General features: G+C 45.9%; 1 protein-coding gene and 1 long non-coding RNA gene across 10 annotated transcripts in view; both read right to left on the bottom strand.

The window, feature by feature from the left end:
* Window positions 1-3,361, bottom strand: part of PCDH15 (protocadherin related 15) — a 634,585-nt gene extending 631,224 nt beyond the window's left edge. For 8 of the 9 annotated variants that reach the window (XR_010440719.1, XR_010440716.1, XR_010440722.1 and 5 more), the window contains exon 1: window positions 1,938-2,058. The gene's annotated coding sequence lies outside the window, so the exon portion shown is untranslated. Of the gene's footprint in view, window positions 1-1,937; window positions 2,059-3,202 lie in introns of those variants that run through there. The other variant, XR_010440717.1, reaches the window with a different exon arrangement.
* A 9,582-nt stretch (window positions 3,362-12,943) lies between these two features.
* Window positions 12,944-15,756, bottom strand: LOC135449570 (uncharacterized). Its single transcript, XR_010440766.1, has 3 exons — window positions 14,537-15,756; window positions 14,205-14,385; window positions 12,944-14,073 (listed from the first exon to the last, which is right to left on the bottom strand). It is a non-coding gene; the product is annotated as an uncharacterized LOC135449570 (long non-coding RNA).
* Window positions 15,757-22,623: the final 6,867 nt, after the last annotated feature.

The raw sequence follows: 22,623 nt of genomic DNA, 5'->3' as shown, positions 1-22,623 counted from the left end.
CCCAGATCTGAGAAGCTCATTTGCACAGCTGATGTGATGCTTCATTGGTGGAGGAATGAGTGATAACCATGGTCTCACAAAGCTGACTGAACCTCTTCATCTATAAAATGCTCACCAAGCCAGCACTCACTCTTGAAGGTGTTTAGCAGGTTGCTCTACCAACCTTTCCCATTTTGCCAGAGGAATTAGATATTCTAACACTTTTCCAGATATTAGCACACGTTGTCATTGGAAAGTTACAGAAAAAGCAGGACAGGAAAGGCTGCACGTGAAACTTTGAATAAAAACAAAAGCAAGACTAATTAAAGTGTCCCTTTACCTGTCCAGGGTCATTCCCTTGCAGATTAAGCCCGTGTCACCTGCAGACACTGAGGGTGACATAGGGGGTCCAGCTGAAGCAAGAGGGGAGAGCCAGCAGTCCCCAGTTTGGGAGAAATCAGCCTCCCACTCCCCAAAGCTTTGACACGGCAGAAAGTTGTGAGCAGGGCGGGCTCCCGTGCCGCTGCTGTGGGTGACAAGGCTGTCACTCCTGCCAGCACGCTCCCGCTGTCCCTTCAGGGCACAGGAAAAGCATCCTGGCACCCATTCCGTGCTCCATGCACACCCGGCTCTGCTGCCAGGCTGGAGGAGATCGCATCTCTCAGGGAGAGCTGCATTTGGAAAAGTTACACGGCAGGAACAGTTTGCATTCATCCCCAGCTTGCTACGTGGGATCTCGAGAACATTTGCTTTACCACTCCAGCTATACGGTCTGATTTTATTTTTAAATGTCTCCTTTTTTTCCCCCAGTTTCCACTCATCAGAGAGCAAAACTGTTCTCAGTCGAAGTGAGAAACGTATTTGCTTAACACGCAGACAGCCCAAAGAGCAGTCTGAGAAATTTATATGTCACGAACCTCCTCCCGTCGGAGGGTGGGTGGCAACAGACACGGAAATGTTTCCACCTCAACTTTTGATGCTGGCAGTGGGAGCAGCGCCTTGCGAGCACAGGGGCTTCCCCCCGCACCTCGGCGGGCCCCAATGAGTCAACGGGGATTGATTTGCTACCAAAAACCCCTCCGGCTACCACACCCCTCCCTCCGAATTAGCATCCAATCGTCATTAATGGCCACTGCCGAAACACGCAGAGGGGATGGGAAGGGAAGGCGGCACCTGCCTCTCCCGGCGTGACACCACCCACACCTCGGTGCTGCTCTTCCCAAGGTAATCCCAGCGCTCAGGGCTCCAGCCCCCACGGCTGACCTCACCGTGCATCCCTCAAGTTCGCACAACATTTCCGACACAGGGCTCGCATCAGCCACTGGGCTGGTAAAACCGCTGGGCTGTGTAAAAGGTTGGCAGCAGAGCCACATCACCCACCAGGAGCGGGGCACCGGGGTTACCCTGCTGCTTCCTGCCGTAATCCCGCTCCCAAAGCTCCCCGAGCCCGGGAAGGAGTCTCTGCGCAGCTTTGCGGCTGCGAGGCGAGGAGCTTCCCGTCTCCGCTCCGCAGGACTCCCCGGTGCCTGGAGGAGAAGGCAGCGGGGAAAGCACCCAGCACCGCTCCGCTCCCCCAGATAGGCTCGGAAATGAGATGGAGCAGCCGCTCTCCCGCGCCAAGTACCACAGGAGCGGAATACTAACGGGTTCCTTTCTTTTACCATTACCATATGCAGATATTAAAGTCTGAGCGCTGCATTTCTGCCAATGCCGGCCCTCGCAAATTAACCCCGCATCTCAAAGCGGCACCACACTAGTTGAGGTCACCGTCTCTCCTCCGCTCCGCGACAGGGACCGATGGGGAAGGGGAGGAAGAGATGGGTGTCCGTCCTCGCCGGAGGAGCTCTCCCGGCTCCGGGAGGGTGGCGGCAGGGTGGGAGCCGAGGCAGCCCGAGGAGCCGCGCCAGGGCAGCTCCAGCATCCCCGCGCCCGCGCATCCCCCGCCGCCCCCGACTTACCCCCGTTCCGCCGGGAAACTTTGGGCCGCGCCGGGCAGCGGGACGGGCCGGGGGCCGCCGCCCTGTGGCAGCGAGGCCCGCGGGCTCCGAGCGGGCTCCGTGCGGGCTCGGGGGCAGCGGCGGCGCCGCTCCGCCCGCCGGGGCCAGCGCGGCTGCGGCGCTGCCTGCGCAGGGCGGGGGAGCGGGAGCGGGGCCGCCGCTGCCCCCCCGGCTCCCGGGAAAGCGCTGCGGAGCTGCGGAGCCGCCGCTCGTGCCCGCCTCCCGCATCGGCGAGAGGGAAAAAAAGGAAGGGAAGGAGGGAGGGAGGAGCGGGGAGGGGGGGGAGAAAGAAAGAAGGCAGGAAGCGTTCGCCAGGGCTCCGGGCATCGCCGCCGCGGCAGCCGCTCCTCCGGGATAGCGCAGCAACTCGCGGGCAGCCCCGCCGCCCGCGGGCACGGCGCACGGCAGAGGGGCCGGGGGCTCCGGGCGTGCTCCTTCCCCTCTCCATCCATCCATCCCTCCGCGGCTGCGCTGCGCTCCCAGCGCGCCCCCCGCGCTGCCCGAGCGGGAGCAGCCCCGGGGATGGAGCCCCCGGCAGAGCCGCGCTCGGCGCTCCCCGAGCCCAACTCCGGAGCGGCGCGCACCCACCGCCGAGCGAGCTGGGCTCCCGCCGGTGCCTGGTCCCCAAATGCCACCTGTAGGCAGGCCTGCTTCCTCCGAGGCTCGGCTGCTGCCACCCGCCCGAACCCGGCGTGCCAAGTTTCAGGCACCGAATCAACACCGCGGGGACCTGTTGGGTGCGCGGCGGGTCAGCCCCAGCGCCGGCTCCCCGGGAGCATCCCGCTCTAACCCGCGCTCACTGCTGGACCCCGAGGGGGAAACCCGCCCGTGGTACCCCCTAAAGCAGCACAAACCTTCGCTTCCTAATGAACAAACTCCGCGTCAATTCAGATATTTATGGTCTTTACAAGGGAAGTGGCAAGCTAAAGCGCTGCTGGTTTCAAACGCAAATGTTCGCCGCCTCACCCTGCCCCCTCCACTCAGCTCGGACCATTCAGGACAGGCTCTCTCTCTCTTGGAAGAGAGTTCTTCCTTAGCTAAGTGAACACAAAACGCGAGTTTGCCCGTTTAATTACACCAAACTCCCCTCTCTCCTCTCTTGCCTTCAAACCCCTTTATTGGGTTCACCTGTGCTCCTCCATCACACTTCTGAGGACAACTCCATCAGCAAAACCACCAGCACCTGTCTGTAAAACCTTTTAAAAAGGAAAATAACCACTCCTGACCTTTCACGTGAAGACGACCACGTAAATCCCGAATGTCTCAATATCCTCTCAAATCCAAACGTCAACGCAGACTCAGGAACCACAAATTTTCTGGACGGAAGCTGAGTAAAATCTGTTCTTCCCCCAGATATTTTCAGAGGACCCTGCTAATCCCTTTGGAATCCCAGTAACCAATCCCAGCCTTCTGCAGGACTCGCACTGGGTTCCAGGAGTCCCGAGGAGCTCTAACACTCCGGAAATCCGACAAGGAGCGCAGAGTTCCATCCGAGGCAAGCGGGATGCTGCCGACTAGCATCCGAGAGCATCTCCCACGTATCTCCCACCCCTCGGACACCCTCACCGCGCTGGTGGCCACAAGCAGCGGCCCCAGGAGCCACCGGGGCGAGGGGCTGCGGGCGAGGGGTTTAGAGCGAGGGGCTTCGCTCAGTCGCTGTTCTGGTGAGGGTCCCCCATCCCATTCCATATCTCACCCCATCCCATCCCACCCCCCGGTATTCCCGGTCCTCACCTCCGCCCGCGGCTGCCTCCGCCTTGCCCCGCTCGGAGCCGCGCTCGCCAAACGCGGGCGGAGTGTGCCCCCGCCGCGGCTCGGAGGGACGGCGAACTGCAGCCGCAGGCACCGGCACCCCTTCCCTTCCCCTTTTCCTTTCCCTTCCCTCTCCTCTTTCCCGCCCCGGCACCCCCGGCTCGTCCATCAGCGCCTCCTCTTCCTCACCTCCGCGCCCTGCTTTGACTCGCTAGGGAAGGGAAAAAGCCGCAAACTTGGCCGGAACAGCGAGGAACTGCACCCGATTCCGAGAGCGGGATTAGCTCGGGGATGATCTCCGTGAAGTAAAAAATGAATGTTAATTACAGCGGCTGGAGGGGAATGTGGTGTGTCCCGGGGCTGGCATTGAGTCAGCTCGTTAGCAGAAGTGGAGTTGAGGCTTGCAGCAGTTGTCCTTGCACATTTGTCTTTACAAACAAGAGATACTTGTAAAGATCCTCCTGCACTTCAATAAAGGCCCACAAGCTTCCTTGTTAATTTGCTTTAAATACAGGCATTTCCTGAATATGTGAGCTTTGCAGGCTTAATGGGAGATTTTTGGTGAATTACCTGAATAAAAATCTCAAACAGGCAGGGTCAGCAGCCTGTGGGATCAGGGATTTAGCCATTATTCATGTTTTACTTCAATATTTATGAACAGCACTGCACATACGCTGAAACTTCCCCTACCTCCGCTCCCAAAGCTTACAAACTTAAGCCCAGATCAATGGAGTAGCCCAGGCCAGATTCCTCCACTCAGAAGAGGATGCAAGAGCAATTATTCAGCAATAAAACCCCCAGAAGACTGAGGTTGGCTGGAGATCCCAAATCCCAGCCCCGTTGTTGCTGCTGCTGTTCCCACCACAGCAGCTCACATGAAGACAGGAGCAGGGCTTATTTTCTGCCCTGCCACCACAAGAAAAGTTCCCCAAGTTCCTCTTGGCCTTGCAGCAACTTTGCTTGACCAAGTTCACCTCACTAAATCAGCAGAAAACTCGACTTCCAGCCAAAGACAGCATTTCCTTCATCTTTAACAAGCCAAGGGGGATCACTGAGGAGTCAGATAAGCAGCAAAGCCAAGCTGAGCAGGTCTGGGATGAGCAGACCTTGCAGGTGATGCAGGACCATCCCCTTCAGCTGCCAACTGTTCTTACACTTGCTCAGCCACATCGTGACCCCTTCTGCTCAATTTCACCCCTGTAAATCCAGATTAAATCCCCCAGCTGAACCTGAGGCTGGAATTTCTTCCTTCACCTTCTCTGAAGGTAAAAAACAAAAGTCATTTTGATTCAGACGGAGCCTCCTTGTGCTCCTCTCCCATACAAAAGTGATGAGAGCAGGGATTTCAACCCCTGTGGTACCCAGATGCTTTACAGGTACACTGTAAATATTTGAATGGCAATGTGCACTGTGCAAATCAGCTCACAGCTCATGCCTCAGCATCATCTGTAAGCACACAGGTGAGTGAAAACCCCTCTTCCTTTGCTTCCCTTCCCTCATGCTTCTTTAATCCAAATTTTTCATGGCAGAGGGTTAAAATTAAATTATTTTTAAGGTCCCTTTCAACCAAAACCATTCAGTGTTTCTGTCATTTTAAATTTATTTTGATTTCTCTGTTAGCAAACCCAAGAGGAGGGAGGTTGATGTTGGGGAAGGAACCCACATTCATGTCTCCCCCACCTTTAAATGCAGCACAAATTCTCTGAGTTGTGACATGTGAACAATAAAAAATGCAAACTTAAAATGTGTATTTTCACCCACCCAGTGAGCATTTACCTCAGGGTAACCAAAATATCATTGCTTCTCATCATGAGGAGAGTCCCATACAAACTGCAAAGAGAGATTTTAGCTCATTATAATCACAGAATTATCTCCTAGAGGAAGGAGAAGGAGGTTAAGCACGAGGGCAATGCTGCTCAGCATCCCAGGTGCCTCAGTGGCCAGGAATTCCTGCCCACCACCACTGGATGAGGCACAGAGAGCCCAGCAGAGAATCCTGCTTGCTTGGACAGGAGATCTGAGAGCTCAGGAGCTCCTGCGCTAATGCAGAATTCACTAGGGTTTGTCACAGTGCACAATCGTATTTGAAAAGTAATGCTTTTAATTAGAGAAAAAATTAATTTCTACTTCAAAATTTGGTGGATGATTTTAATAAGAGAGTAGGAATTACAAGCCAAAGTGTCAAGACTCCATTAATCAAATATTTACATATAATTTAAATGACTCTGCCATTTACTTAATCTTAAAATTCAGAGTGAAAGAGCAGAATTGCCACTGTTTGTTTAGGTATGGCTACATTCACTAAGCTCATGCCTTAAGCCTCTACTTAATCTGTTTTACTACTCAGAATAATTGCAAGCAGGGTAATAACTTCTATTACATCCCTACCTTCTCTTCTCTTTTAAAGAACAGTTAATCACAGCAAGAATGTGCAGAGGCATTTGCAAAGTTCTGATTTTTCTTTCTCAATGGCCAGCTGTACTGAGAATTTGTTCAAGGATCAATGTGCATTTTACCTGAATACAATTAAAGTTGTGAATACCATTCCCCAAAGCCCCAAATTAAGTTCTCCTAATCCATCATCTCTTGTGAGTATTGAAATGGATGGAAATTTTATTGATTTCAGGGGGAAGCAAGTGCAGCTCCTTCATGTGCTGGTCCATCTCAGGCTGTCTGTACCTTTATAAGTGTGTTGTGTTGTCACCATGATATTTCCTGAAATATCCCTTTGCCAGGATTTCTTCTCCTGGGAAGCTGAAAAGCCTCAGAAAAGAATGAAAACAATAATAATCTGATTGCTTTGGAATGTGGTCTGGAGATCATTTACCAACAGGTGCATCTTTGACTCATTCCATGTGAATGGTTTTTAATTAATGACCAATCACAGCCAACTGTGTCAGACTCTGAGTCAGTCATGAGCTTTCATTATCATTCTTGTGAAACCTTCTGAGGTATCCTTTTTCTTTTCTTTAGCAAAGTTTTAGCATATAATTTCTTTATGGTAAATATAAGATGGTAAATAAATATAATAGAGTAAATAAAAATATAACATGGTAAATACAACATGGTAAATACAACATGGTAAATACAACATGGTAAATAATGTAATAATAAATCAGCCTTCTGAGAACATGGAGTCAGAATCTCATCTCTCACCTCGTCCTGTGGACCTCACAACACCACAAAATGTACACTGTGTGCAGTCCAGATCTGTACCTCAATACCACTCACAACCTGCTGCACATGGAAAATATTATAATTGCACATGTTATTGGGGAAATTATAGCCAGGAGTGTCTCAATTCATTTACATTTACTGCAAGTTGTGCTCACAACAGAGACACAAACAACCCAAGCTGCAGATCGTTTGCAGAAGCCAGATCCTGCTGCTGTCCCCATGTCCAGCTATCCATCCCACTCCTCATTAATTTGGGGAATGCTGAGTGGCCACACTGCCCATGGATTTCATTTGCAGCTCTGAGTGCTCAGCACTTCTCCACATTAAGCCTGAGGGTGCAGGAGATGAGGCAGGGAATGGCCACAAAAGCTGTTCTGGGCTTGCTCAGCAACACAGCAAAAACCGGGAGAGAGGAGAATCCTTCTGTTCACCTGCCCCCAGCACAGGTGAGCCTCTCTCCTTCAGCAATCCTCTGTGCTGTTCTCTTCTCCAGGCACCTTGGGAACTCCACACAGGAGCTGGGAATCCTCCTGACCCACTCTCAGGTGCACTCAGCCCAGGCAGGTGAGAGAGCTGGCAGAGAGTTAAAGGTGATGCCCCAATCTCAGAATCGTGAAAAGCCTGCCAAGAACACCAAACCAAATCCACTTCCACATGTTTTCTGAACAATCCAGGTGTGGGGGCTCCACCACTTCCCTGAGCAGCCTTTCCAGTGCCTCACCATCCTTTTAGTGAAGGAATTTTCTCAAATACCCACCCTGAGCCTCCCCTGGCCCAGCCTGAGGCCCTTTCCCCTTGTCCTGTCCCTGTTCCCTGGCAGCACAGCCCGACCCCCCCTGGCTGTCCCCTCCTGGCAGGGAGTTGTGCAGAGCCACAAGGGCCCCCTGAGCCTCCTTTGCTCCAGGCTGAGCCCCTTGCCAGCTCCCTCAGCCCCTCCTGGGCTCTCTGGCTGGGAGGGCCCAGAACTGACACACGATTTGAGGTCTCTCGCCCATGCCCAGAGATGCTGAATTAAAAGGTGACACCATGGCTGGCTCTTCACAACTTCTGAGTGCCTGACTGCAACTGAAGCAACTCATAATACAAGAAAAACACCATGAAGAGGAGAGGGCTGCTGTATTCCAGTCTTTTCCTCATGTGAGAGCAAGGGGAAAGAGAAATCCCAGGAGCTCCCAGTCACCTTCCACCAGCTGTGTTCAGGCCACACAAGAAACTGCACCCCCTGCCAAAGAGAGAAGACTTTTCTCTTGACTGGAAAGTGGAGTATTGAGGTTATTTTTTGTTCACTTGCAAGAATTGATGAAACAACATTGCATTACAAGCCCAGTGCAGCCCAAATCCTTTCTGAATGTTCCCTGAGGAGCTCATGTCCCTGGCAGTGCCACCTGCCATGGCCCACAGAGGCACAGTGTGCCAGGCTACACCATTTCTGTTTTGACAAACTGCCAGCATTTCACTAAGAAATCGAGTGCTAAAAAGGGAAATTAGCAAGTTTACATCTCAGCCAAAACTGAACAGAATTTCATAGAGTAAGAAGTGCTTTTCTCTGGTTCTGGAGGTGTTTTTCCCTGCCAAGTTCCAAAGACTCAGGGAAAACAACGTAGGTGCTTCAGCCTCTGAAAAACATGCTATGAGTCTCTTCCCAGGGTAAATCCTAATAATCTGAAATAAACACACTGCTCAGAAAGCATCACTGCTTGAAGCAGAAAATGAGACTGGATAATAGCAAACATAAAGCCTTTTGTACCAGAAGAACATATTTATGACTCTTAACAAGCACAGCACACAGTTCAGCTTTTCCAATGGAGGGTTTGGAAAGATGAAGGATTTGAAAAGCTCATCTCACATGGGATGTACCTCACTCAGAGCTTCTGATCCCTGTCCCAGAAAACGGCTCATTTAACCACTGGCCACTGCTTTTCTGTAAGCCTGGGGACAGCTCTCAGACTCAGGTGGGTTTTTGGAGAGTTGACACTAATAAGGGTTCTGTTCATACACAGAAAATCCTGGAGCTGAATGTTTCTGACTGGCACTACAGCTAATAAGAGCTAAGGATGATTAGCAGCTCCCAGAACACACTCAGCAGCTTTTGTTACAACTTGGTTGTGAACACATCCATCAGGAGTGATTACACCTCAGCAGTAACTAAATTACAAACCTAAAACACAAATGGAGGGGGAGCACAGCAACAATTCAAATTCCTCTGAATTCTCCAAAGCCAATAAAAGTTGTGTCCCTGCATGTTTCACCCAGTTAGGAACTCTTCTGAATCTGTGCTTTACAAACACCTTTGAATAACTTTTCAAATTATCTGCTTGCAAATAAAACAAATGTTGTTTACAAATGGGTGTCTTGTTAATTAGCCAATCATGTGAAATTTATTGATTAAATGACCAAAACTAAGATATAAAAGGGGAGAGGATCAAATAAATGAGGCTTTTGCCTTCTGACATGGCTCTGTGTCATCTCTGACTCAATGGTGACAAAGACTTGTAAAAGTTCTAACAGATACAGGACAAGTCTTGGAGATGGACAAATAGGCATCCCATTAAAGTGGAAATGGTTTCCAAAACTATCCCAGTAAAGACCTCATCAAAGCCACTTTTTCAGTAGCTGTAAATGTCACACAACAACTTCTAGGACAGGAAGGGACACTGCCTGAGTCACTGGCAGAAGCAGCAGAGGAACCACAATACAATTATTGCAAATGGACTCCTGCCAGCCCTGTACACTTAATAACCTTTACTCTGAGCAAAGTGTAACATTAAATGGTCCAAATGGTGAGTGCTGCTCCTCTGGGGGCTCCTTCCCACAGCCTGAGGGAGAAGAGCAGCCACTGGTGCTCATCACATCCCTCCCAAATGTGCCAGCTCCTCCAGCCCACTCCAGCCATTCTTTACCCATTTCCATAATTCCATCTCAGTTATTAACTGCTGACCACCCCTGACACTGGAAACACAACCCATGGCATTTTCCCATTAGAGGCTGATGGTCAGTTTGGTGCTAATCTGTCTTTGCATCAGTGTTGAACAAGCAATGGTCTCACTGAAGTTACACTTGATTTATGTGGGCACCACAGAGATAAGAGCCCAAACCAAAAACCTAACCAGGCCATTTATTTTTCTTAATCACAGGAACACAGATGGGATTTTAGGTGGATACAACAATTTAAAACAATGATTTAATTTTTGAAACTAGTTTTTAGTGCCAGAAGAAACTTTTATCACCACCACTGACAACTGACTGTGTCCCTGAAGGACCTTTACTCAGGAATCTTCTTAAACTAAACTCATTGTCATTGTCCTTAAGGCCTAGCAGGTGTATTTGTGTCACTTGGGTATTTGCAGCAGGAGAAGATGGATTTTCAATGCTGAGATTGACCTTTGCAGACTTAGATGAGGTATTGATGGGTTACAAAGCTGCACTGACCAGAAGAACTGAGCAAATCCTGACTAACTCAAGTGTTAGTGTCTTGCCAATCCAGTGAAGTGTTTGGACAAGCCCAATTTGAATCATCAGCTCATCCTGTCTCAGGTAAGCTTGGACTGGCAGAAACTGTTAGGGAACAGCTGTTCCCATGCATTTCTTTTATGGACAAATTAGCTGGAAAATCTGCCTCTGTTTAGCACAGAGAGAAAAATATTTACACAGACCACGGGGCCTTCTGTGCCTCACAGGGCTTGGGAGCCTAAAAGTGCAGTGCAAGCTGTCCTCTCTTTATCCACCTACATGCATCATCTGCATCCAGATGTGTTGGTGGGGAGGGGAGCTCTTTTTTAATGTGTTTGCAATGAAATCAGACTGAATACCTTGAATTTTTACATTAGTAAGGCATTACATGACTGATTAAACTCAGCACAGTGTTGTAATTATTGTCATGATTTCTGGTCACTCCCCATTATAGAAAGAGCAGGCAATGATGGAGAAGTGAAACTAATCACAGCTATAATGAAGGAAGAATGGCAGGCGGGAAATATTTAGCTGAAAGAAGAGGCAGATACAGGGAAAACAAAGACACACAAGATAATGAGTGACATGAAAACAGAATGAGTCATTACAAGACATCATTCTTGTAGCAAGGGATGGCTGGAAGCAATTCATGCGAAAGTGGGATGAGAAAACAACATTTTATACAACAAAATTAGCCTGAAAACCCTGTCATCTTATTGCAGGGGTTCCATACTTGTTGTCTCCTTATCACAAAAGTTCCATACCTGCTTGGTGTTTCTTGTGGGCAGCTCCTCAGAGCACTGACTCTTTCCTCTTCACAAAGCAACCAACTGATTCCAGCTCCCTTCTCACCCAGCCACATCACTCTTTTATAGCATCTTCTTCTCATTGGTTACAGCTGTGGCCTGTTAAAGTCAGGCCTGCTCCTAATCTTTGATAATTGGCCCAGCTGCAACTCCTTAAAGGTGTGATTACTTTCTACACTGTCTTTATTTTCTTATATTCTATCCCCCTACATGAAGATCTCACGGCTGAAAGACATTCCTGATAAAAAGCTGGCCAGTTCTTTTGCTCAGGTTACCTTTCCATGGAATGGAGTCACATAAGCTCATAATAAAACTGCAAACATGAGGACACACTCCTGCAGGCTCCAGGATGGAATAACCCTGGTGGAAAATGGACAAATCACCCAGAGCAGGGTTTTGTGCATCACTCTTAAAGGCATCTGAGCCAGCAAACTGCCTGATACAGGCTGCTGGAAAAGTGGGAGTTTGGTGTAATCACAATTCCCAAACTTTTGATAAGTTAAACCCAAAATGAGAAGTATGATATAAAGGCAGGTATATTCACAAAGTGTTTGATGAAATTTGAAACTTCCCCTTCCCATGTTGTTATACTTCATGGGTAAAGCATGTTATTAAACTCAATGCATGTTATTATACTTCATGGGTAAATTCTATTTCTTTTTGAAATCATCAAAACATTTACACTACAATGAAATATCCTCCACTGCAATGCTAAAGGATGAGCGTGGCCCAAAACTAAGTGATAATTGGGAAGAACCAGTCAAAATCAAAAAAACAAACTGAAAAGTCAATTTGAAAAACCCAAAACACAATGGGGATTCAAAATTTAGAGAAACATGTTATCATCAAAAGTGCTCTACTGCCCTGGTAAGCGCTTTGTTAATTGACTGTTTTGTTAAGGTTCATTAAAGGCTGGTGTTGTAGCCAATAAATCTGGTTGCACAGCTAAAATTCTGTTCTGTTTCTCAAGAGTTGGAAATTTCAGCTCAGAACAGATTTTTTTTCAGTCTGTGGTGCTGGAATTGTGTTTACTGCTTTCAGTCACCATCTATTTTTGGATTTATTATTTCAGTTATTGTAATCACTACAAACTGTAGTCGTGCTCTACACCCTGGAAATATCTGTACAACATCCCTGTAACCTGCTGGGGCCACAGAGATCACAGCCACAGCTTCTGTGTTTGGAGCATTTAACTCACCTTACAGTCATTTAACACTGCTTTATTTCCTGCTCTCAGCCCAGCTTGGCAGCTCTGTCTCCAGAACATCAGATATTTTGTAGGGCTCACTGTTTCACTCTGTGTGAAGTACTTTTCTATTCAGAAATGGGATCTTTTATTAGGAGGAGCAAAACCTGTCAACTTTTAGCAACCTACTCATAAATTTCAGTGGCACTAGGCACATAAATATGGTAAGTATGGTATGTAATCTTCCCATAACTATGGGTAAGCATTAAACAATTATTAATAATCCCCCACAGAAAATGAAGGTAGTATTATGCTTTACAAAGTATAATGTATAAATATTTATCAAAATCTACTTTATTGAGTGTGGTAAATCAATAGAAGCATTTATTATCCACTAAAAGCATATATAGAAAAATCTAAATAAAAGATAATATATAAGAAGAAGTAAAATAATAGAATATTATAATAATATATAGAATAGATATATAATAGAATATAGTTATATAATAATAACAAATAAAATTAATATAATAATAAAATGTAATAATAATAATAATAGTAATAATAATATTACTAAGTAAAATAATCAGCAGCATTCTGAAGTCCATGGAGACAGAAAAGAAACAGACTTGGGCAGGATATATGTTCCAATTGTCAAGTCATTTTTATCCCATTTTAAGGCTGTTCATCCCCATTTGGCCCAGTGAGCATTTAAATCTCTCTCACATCCCCAGAGAAGTTGATGATGATCAGGTATCAATGGATCCAACAGTTTCTGGCACACCTGAGCTGCTCCCTGGCACAGGGACCATCAACAATTGTTTGAGTATGAGACCTTTTGGAATATTTTATAAAATAAATCCTGGTCAGGAGTCAGTACTTCCCAGGATTCCAGGCCACCTCCTTCTGCTCTGATTAACTCTCCCATTTGACCAAATAAAGCTCCTAATACCCATTTACATTCTTCTCAGACTGAAAGTTGACACACCTCAAGGAATTTTTTTACTGGGGCCTCTTTGTGTAGGGCAAAATAAAATTTTTCTCGTCTAATGAAGAATGGCAACTGAGTGATGAGATGCAAAGGCATGAAGTGCAACTCCTTGGATTGAGTGAGTGTCTGAAGCCAAACACCTTTATCAACTACCTCTGAACCCCAGTGGGTAAAGCAGGGCTGAAAATCAGCAAAAGAATGTACCAGCTCAACCTAATCTGTAAGAAATTCAGCTACTTAATAATTTCTTTTTCTGCATTGCATGAACAGAAATCCCTTCCACTAGAGCTGTTGGTTTTCTTCCTTGCAGCTGTTCTCCAAATTGTTCTCACTTTTCTGACTGGTAGGGGAGCAAGCTCTGCCCTTGTTCTGCAGGGGGAGAGGTTAATTTTAGCCTTCATAATCTCAAACACTGCTTGGCCTCCTCCAGGCTGCCACTGGGCTGTGAGAAGCTGGAATTAACCCTCACACCCTCAGAGCTTCACAGCATTCCATCCAAAAATGACACTGGAGGCCTTGGCTGGGCTGCTGGGGGTCAGCAGAGCCCAGGGCACGGCCAGGGCTGATCCAGGCACACGAGGAACCCCTGAGGAAGGCATTTTCCTGCTCATGCTGAGCTTTTCAGTGATCAGATCCTTCCATGTGTGTCTTCGTGCCCTGGGTTCTCTATGGTCTGTCAGCTGCAGATTATACTCGCTGCAGAAGGGACGAAGGAGCAGTCAGAAACAGAAAATCCTGTTAAAAAATAAAAACAGCCCCTGAATTCTGATGGCCTCACAGCTGCCCTAAGAGGCAAAATATCCTGATTTTGGAGAATGCTGTCATCATCACAACATCAGCACCTAACAGCTCTGACTTCATCTTACACTGCTTTGGCTTATTCCAGACAGGATTCCCTCAGCTCTTCTGCTTCCATTCATCCAGGGCATCCTGTGATCTCCTTTTCCTTGCAGTTTCAAAGTCTTCCAGCAATTTGGGCTTTGGCAGTATACCTTTAGTGTGGAAATTTCCATTATGGGGAAAATTTGGGGAAATTTTCCTTTTTCCCTAAATAAACAAAGTTATAACATATTCTGAATAAAGTCTGTATTTTCTAATTAGCCCTTACAATAATCAACCTCATATTGATCAATGGCATTAAAGAAGTTAATTCAGAACATGATTTTGGACGTTCAGACACTCTGCCAGCTGTACTTACCTAGGCAGGGAAAGGTAGTGAGGGAAACTCTCTGGCCTAGAAATATGAATAGTTTAATTTAGAAGAGAATTGGGGTCCATGCTGAGCTGTGCAGTCACATCTCTGCTCTGCAGCTGGACACCTGGAGAGACAACTACAGACAGCAGCACAGTTTTCTTAAACAACACAGGTTCCAGCCCCAGTCCTGGAGTGTAACTTCCATCTCTTCCTGGGAAAGCACTGAAACAGCAAATGCCCACTTGAAAAATCAAGTTAATGTCTGTACAATAAGTTCATGGGTTACGTCAAGGTGTGCAAGTTTTAGATCAGCTCTTGCAGATCTCATTTCACACTGGCTAATGAAGAGTCACAGAATCACAGAATGGTTTGGGTTACCTCAAAGCTCATGCAGTGCCATCTCTGTCATGGGCAGGGACACCTTCCACTGTCCCAGGCTGCTCCAAGCCCTGTCCAGCCTGTCCCCTTGAACACTTCCAGGGATTCAGGGAAGTGAAGTCACAGCTGCTCTGGGCACCCTGTGCCAGGGCCTGCCCACCTTCCCTCACAGGGAATAAATTATTCCTAATGTGCAATCTAAACCTACTCTCTGCTTGAATCCACTTCTCCCTGTGCTGTCACTCCATGCCCTGTCCAAGGTTCCTCTCCATCTTTCTTTCCACAGAAATATTGAGGCTGGAAAATCCCTGCCAGCCCATGGACTGGCTGGAGTCCCAGCTGTGCCCAGTGCCCACCTTGTGCCCAGCCCAGAGCACTGAGTGCCACCTCCAGCCCTTCCTGGGACACCTGCAGGGCTGGGCACTGCAAAGCTCCCTGGGCAGCCCCTGCCAAGGCCTGAGCACCCTTTGCATGCAGGAATTGCTGCTGCTGTCCCAGCTGAGCCTCCCCTGGCCCAGCCTGAGGCCTTTTCCCCTGCATTCCCTGAGATAACCCTCCAAACCTTTCCCAATTCCTTCAGGCACTGGAAGGTCACAATTAAGTCACCCCAAAGCTTCTCTTCTCCAGGTTGAACAATCCAAATTTTCCCAGCATTTCCTCCCAGCAGAGCTGCTCCATCCCTCTGATAATCTGGACTTGCTCCAAGGGGTCCGTCCATGTCCTTCCTGTGCTGGGAACTTCAGTGCTAAAGGAGCAATATCGGTTTGAAATGGAAACCTGCCACTGTTGGTTTATTTTTAACACATCACGCTCACAGGGAAGACCTGTAAGCAGCAGAAAATGGACTGAAGAAGTGAAGTCTGTAACAGAAAAAGAGAGAGTAACAAAAAAAAAGGACTAAGCCTGTGAACATGAAACCCAGGAATTATTAAGAGCCATCTTTTATTCACATAGGCTTTTAAGACTGAAGGTCCAAGGCAGTAACTTAGCACACTTTAAAGCTGTCTACTCCAATGGGTATTGCAGTAAATTACTGCCATTTCCAAATACAATGTATGCACCTACCTATATGATTACTCATAAAATGCTGTATTCTAACCTAAACCAAATTTATCATATTTTATTAGGCCATAAATATAGGTATAATTATGTTTATAAATTACTTAGCTCATTTTTTCAGAAAAAAATTATTCAGGACATGCAGTATAGTGTGATATCATTCAAAAGCAGCAAGGCTATAGCAACGTGTGTTTCTGGCAAAATACAATAAAAATGTATAGACAGCGAAATAAAACTCTTGTATTTACTATTAATGTTCTTCCCTCTACATTGACTATCAATCATCAAGGTATTAACATCACTCAAAAAATGGCATGCTGTGGGAAAATTATGCTAATTCATTCTGTAATCTATATTCCTATGAATGCATGAAAAAAAGAATGGCACCAATTTTGGGTTCCCTCCCCCCTGCCTAGAAAATCTGATGGGTTATTTTCAGGAGGAGAATCTATACTGCCTTAAAAATGTGCAACTAAATTCACACTGAATGAATAATCCTCCATTGATGTGGAACCCCAGGACACATTCCCAAGTTTTCCAAACGTATTTTACAAATGGATTTGCTAAGTACTTGCCTTACAGGAATAATTTCCAGCTCCTCAGGGGAGAGAGACAGTGAAACTTTACTACACACAACAGCAACAAGCAGGAGTTAGTGAGGAGTTGTCACAGTCATATTTTCTGGAAAAATCCCTTTGCCAGGATTTCTTCTCTTGGGAAGCTGAGAAGCCTCAGAGAAAAATGAAAACAATAATTATCTGATTTGCTTCTCCTGTGTTTTGCCTCTTTTGGAATGGGGTTTGGACATTGTTTATCAACTGGTCAATGTTTTATTGGTTTCATGTGGATTGTTTTGCTGAGGCTCTGGAGAAAGTCATGAGTTTTTCATTATTATCTTGTTAAACCTTCTCTAAGTATCCTTTCTCTATTCTTTAGTATAGCATTCTTTAATATAATATCACAAAATAATAAATTAGCCCTCTAAGAACATGGAGTCAGATTCATTCCTTCCTGCCAGAAAATACCACAAGGAGTGAGGGAAAGAAGGATCCTTTGGAATTGCCAAGGGAGATTGAAGTGTACAGCGTGGCTACCAAAAGTGGAATCAGACCCAAATCAGGAGGTTAATATTCCTCAATTACTTAGCCTGGGTAACAGCAACACAGAAAACACAAATATATCATTTCCTCATCTTTTATGGGATTATGCAAACCTGAGAAACAGGGAGCATGTGAAGCAATGCCTGGAAAACAAGACAGAAATGGCCTTCAAGGTGCTTCCCCAAAATTCCAAACCATCCCTCACTCAGAGGGTGTTGAAGTGCTTGGTGGAACCCCTCTTCTTCCTTTGGTAAGGATTTCTAGAGCAATAAGGCTTCACTGTTGGGCACAGGGAGACTTTGCTTTCACTGAAAAGCATTTGGTGAGATAATCTGGACTAAAGTGGAGCTTTGGGTTTGGCAACAGAGCTCTCCTACTCTTTCCATCCTGTTTTCCAGAAAAAAACAGCAAGAAATCTGACATTTACAATTCCATATAATAAAAAAGGTAAGATGTGAATCATGTGAGTCAACATATTACAAAATATAAAATGTTATCAACGTTTTTGAGGCTGGAGCACTAAGAAGTGCCTCCACTTTGGCTTCAGATCAGCTGCAGGGAAATATGCTCATGGACCCTCCAGTGCTTAAGAAATGAATCTCTGTTCTTAACGAGCAATTAGAACTAGGTATTTAACCAAGTAACAGACCTCAGCTTCCAAATAATACTTGGAGTAGAATGCTCCCTTCAGACTCATTTCCCTGTGAAGTTTTGCCTCCCAAGAAGAACACCCAGTGACTCTGAAGCCCCAAGGTGTCCCTCCAAGGCAGGACCTCCAGTGCCTGGGGACCATTTCTGTCTGAGAGCTTTCAGGCACACTGCTGGCAGTTCATTGGTTTGAACTGCACACTGTGAGAAGGAAAAACACCCCCTTCCCAGCAGGTTATGGACCAGCAGGTCACACCATCCACTGGGACACACTTCAGGGACACGTGGGACTGGGAATTCTGTTTGTGTTTAGTGCAGAGTTATTTCCCTCCAAAAAAAAAGGAGAATCCCAGAATAATTTGGGTAGGAAGGGACCTTAAAGCTGATCCTGTTCCACCCCTGCCATGGGGATGGATGGGATATTGGGAATTAGGAATTGTTCCCTGGGAGGGTGGGCAGGCCCTGGCACAGGGTGCCCAGAGCAGCTGCTCCTCCCAATTTTGCTGCCCCAGCTCTGTGGAGACCCACACTGGGTACCAAGTACCCAAATCTGATCAATTCCAGCAGAAAAAACACAGCTGAATAGGAAAATACCAAAGATTTTAAGGTGTATTTGTATTTGCTGTACACTTGAAATGAAGACAGGTTTGTCAGATAATGTAGTATTTTAAGTTAATTTTAAAAAATCAGTCTCACAAAAATATTTTTTTTTCAAATGTAGCATGAGCTGTATTTCTTCTGTCCACATAATCTCTTGGGAATCTTTATTTTGATTTAAATATACAAAATCTAAGCATTACTTTAGATTTTTTCCGCCTCCAGAATTTGTTAATATGTTCTTTCACGGTTTTTAGAAGTCTCATTTTAAATTTAGCAAATCAAACTTCAATTTTTTTCCCCCAGTGAGTTTGGCTAATGTAAACCAGCTGATATTGCTGTAATATCTTAAGCTCATTTTGCAATTTGATATGAAATATGAAAAAATACACAAAATTCAAATGTGCCATTAACCTGATTCAAGCTCTGCTGATACTCACTAGATATTTTACTGATATTTGCCTGAAAAATGATCTTTGTTCTCCTTATTGCAATAGATCTTACTGAAACATCTATCAGGAAGCCTTTTTTTCAGTAACAGGGAAATAATAACAAATAATACAGTAAAATGTCTGTCAGATATATACTGCATTTTAAACATTTCTGCATCTCCTTTGTTTCCTTCCTAACAACTCTGTTTTAACTTTGGAATTAAAAAAAAAGAAAAGAAACTTGAGAGGCACAGCTGCCTTGGGTGCAGACCTGGGCTGTCACAGGTTTGATCTGGTCAGTCAGACTGGAGATGCCAAATGCACACCTGGAAAAGGAGTGCACATCTGCTCATTCTGCAATTCACCTTCTCAAGTTTTGGCCACAGAAGTTCCCTCTGCCTCTACAAAACTGGTGCCCTTATCCAGCAGTGCCACAACTCCAGCTCAGCTGGTGGAAGTGGCTCAGCCAAGAGCCCCTGCAATGCCCAGCCTAGGAATTGCTATCCTGGGAGGAGCAAGGCTTGGCCACCCATAGAATACAGGAAATCTGCCTAAAAACAACACACGTTCAATTGTCACATTCACATTTTCTGAAAAATCCCTCTGCCCAGGATTTTTCTGCTGGGAAGCTGAGAAGTCTCAGAGAAAAATGAAAACAATTTTATCTCATTTGCTTCCCCTGTGTTTTGCTCCTTTGGAATGTTTGGAGATTGTTTCATTGGATTCTGCTGTGAGTTGTTTTGACTCTTTGGCCAATCAGCATCAAGCTGTGTCAAGACTCTGGAGAGAGTCACAACTTTTCATTATTATCTTTTTAGCCTCTGTAAGTATCTTTTCTGTATTCTTAAGTACAGTTTAGTATTCTTTATATAATACAGTATCTTAAAATAATAAATTAGCCTTCTGAGAAGATGGAGTCAGATTCATCATTCCTCCCTTCATCAAGGCACCCCACAATATTCACATCCTGACAGTGAGCAGAAGATGGGGCAGAGCTGATAAAGGAACAAAGCAGTGATCCCACTGATAACTTATCTAAATCTGCTCACTGACACAGCTGGCCTGAAGACCCCTGACTGACAGAAGGTTTCTTTGGACTGCAGAAACCCAGACCCATTTTTTAATCTTCTAATAAACCCCTTCCTGGGAGGATCTTCTAATAAACTCCTTCCTGGGATGCGTGTGGAATTCCTCCCTGGAGTGAGGATATGCCTCAAGGTTACTCCTGCAGGCTGAACCAAAGAGATGTGTCCACACTCCTAGGTCTGGGTGAGTGACATCAATCTCTACCTAATAATTGTTTCTGTTGGCTTTAATATCATTTTGTCAATGTTGCCTTAACAATAGTGCACTATGCTGATGGTTATAGTTCCTGTACTGTGCAGTGAATTATTCTGATAAACATCTTTTATTCTAATCATTATCATAACATATAATACTTATATTTTTTCCTTTAAAAGGCAAAATTTTTCAATTTGCTGTAATGGAAACACTGGAGTACCTAGCTAATGACTACAATTCTAAATGACTGTACACATGTAGCATTATCATGAACAAGCATATATTGATTCTCAGAGAATAGAAACAGTTCAATAAAGTATTCTTCAGCATCAGTAATAAGGCGCTTCCAATAAAAATTCATTATTTTAAGGATAATTTACTAAATTTATACTTCCTTATTTGAGGCTTGTTTGGCAATTTGCTTCCCAAGCTGCAAAATTAGACAAAGTTAATTTTTATTACAGTAATGTCAACCAGTATCAGAAAACTTAGATCAGATGGGTTTTTGGCAGTCAAAACCCTCCTTTGAGAAATGATAAAGAACAAACATATTTTGGCAGATGGGACTACAACATCTCCCACGGGCAGAATTTGGGCACTTTTTGTGAGGTTAAACATTCAGTGTTTCAAACAAGAGTAAATTATTTTCCTGTGTGTTCCTTTTGCCTGCCACCCACCCACATCCCTCACTATAAACAGCAGAAGCATGCAGGGGTGGTGGTGGTGGAGCAGAGATAGCCACATGCAATTTCTAAACACATTTCCAGCAAAAGGATCCAGGAAATCTTCCAGAAAACCTTTCCTGAAAGAGTTTGGTGGGCAGAGAGATAACAGGGGACACTGTGGCGCAGGAGGGGTCCTGTGGAACACTGCAAGGAGGGGATGCTGGGCAGGCTCAGAGAGACAAGAGAATGCTCCAGAGCCCAGTTTATTGTCCAGAAAGAAATCCTAGAAACGTTTTTAATTGCCATTACAGCCACAGAATCATACAATGATCAAGGTTGGAAGATCATGCAGTACAACTCTCAGCCCAGCACTGCCAGTGGGCCCCTAAACCACCTCACCCAGTGACAGATGGAGACACCTCTTGGACACCTCCAGGAATGGTGACTCCACCACTTCCCTGGGCAGCCCCTTCCAATGCCTGACAGCCCAAACAGACAAAATTGGGTTTTTTTATATCTAATCTGAATCAGTCCTCTCTCATCTGAGGCCATTTCCTCTGCTGATTCTCTACTGGAGGAGAGACAGCCCCACCTCAGTGCACCCTCCTGTCAGGGAGTTTGGAGAGTGATGAGGGGCCCCCTGAGCCTCCTCTCCTCCAGACACACAGCTCCCTCAGCCATCCACCAGACCTGTTTTCCAGACCCTCCATGAGCTTTGTTGTGCTTCACTGGACACACTCCAGACCCCCAATGTCCTTTTTAAAGTGAAGGGCCCAGAACTGGATGCAGCATCCCAGGTGTGGCCTCAGCAGTGCCCAGTACAGGGGACAGTCACTGCCCTGCTCCTGCTGGCCACACTGCTCCTGATATTCAAGATGCTCTTGGCCTTCTTGGCCCCCTGGGCACACTTGGCTCATGTCCAGCTGATGTTGGCCATCAGGGCCCATAGATTTGTGAGTGGTTGGCAGAGCAGGTCACCCACCATCTCCTGGATTTTGGGACACACTCAGCTCCCCATCACTTACCTCCAGCTCTAGAGGCTGGGGTTCCTGAGTGTGGATGCTGAGAGAGATAAACAGATAGTTTCCCAGGCATCATTCTGGGAAAAGCTGTGAGAAGCTCAGAGAAAAGAATTATAAACAATTCTTGTCTTAAGTTGCTGCACTTAGTGTTTGTGAGCATGTGGAATGCGTTATGGAAATATGATTACCAAAGGGTGGTTCCTTAATTAGCCAATCATGTGAAATGTGTTGATTAAATGACCAATCAGGTTCATGTGTGTCGAACAAGGATCTAAAAGCAGACTCTCAATAAACACCACCATGGTGTTTGTACCTTCTGATAGGTCTCTGTGTCATCTCTGACTCACTGGTAACACCTGAGGACAACTGGTCCTGATATTGGAGACCGAGGTAAATAAGGCTTTAAATCCCTCTGCCTTTTGCTCATCTCCTGTCACTGCACTCCCCTCTGCATTCATCAAATGAGCCAGACTCTCCCTGACCCTGCTTTTGCTGTCCAGGCTCTTATAGAAGCTTTTTTTGTTGTTTTTAACTGCAAATCAAGTTCTAGTTGGGTTTTGACCCTTCTAATCTTCTCCCTACATGACCTTCCAACATCCTTATGATCCTCCCAAGTTGCCTGACCCTCATTCCAGGGTCAATAGATTCTCTTTTTTCCTTAAGTTCCAGCCCAAGTTTAACCAGGCTGGATTTTCCCCCTGATAATTTGTTCTACACATGGGGACAGCCTGCTCCTGAATATTTAACAATTCCTTTCTAAAGCACATCCAGCCTTCCTGGACTCCTTTGCCTTTCAGGACTAACTCCAAAGGAACCCTGTGCCCCCACTAACCTGGCTAAGGGCATCCGGGGTCTTTTTATTTTGTTTTTCTAAATCCCTTAGTGCAAATAAATAACTTCCTCTGAAAA

The sequence above is a fragment of the Zonotrichia leucophrys genome, chromosome 6 (assembly GCF_028769735.1).
Source record: "Zonotrichia leucophrys gambelii isolate GWCS_2022_RI chromosome 6, RI_Zleu_2.0, whole genome shotgun sequence".
Classification (NCBI taxonomy): domain Eukaryota; kingdom Metazoa; phylum Chordata; class Aves; order Passeriformes; family Passerellidae; genus Zonotrichia; species Zonotrichia leucophrys.
This window is presented reverse-complemented; position numbering and strand designations above follow the sequence as displayed.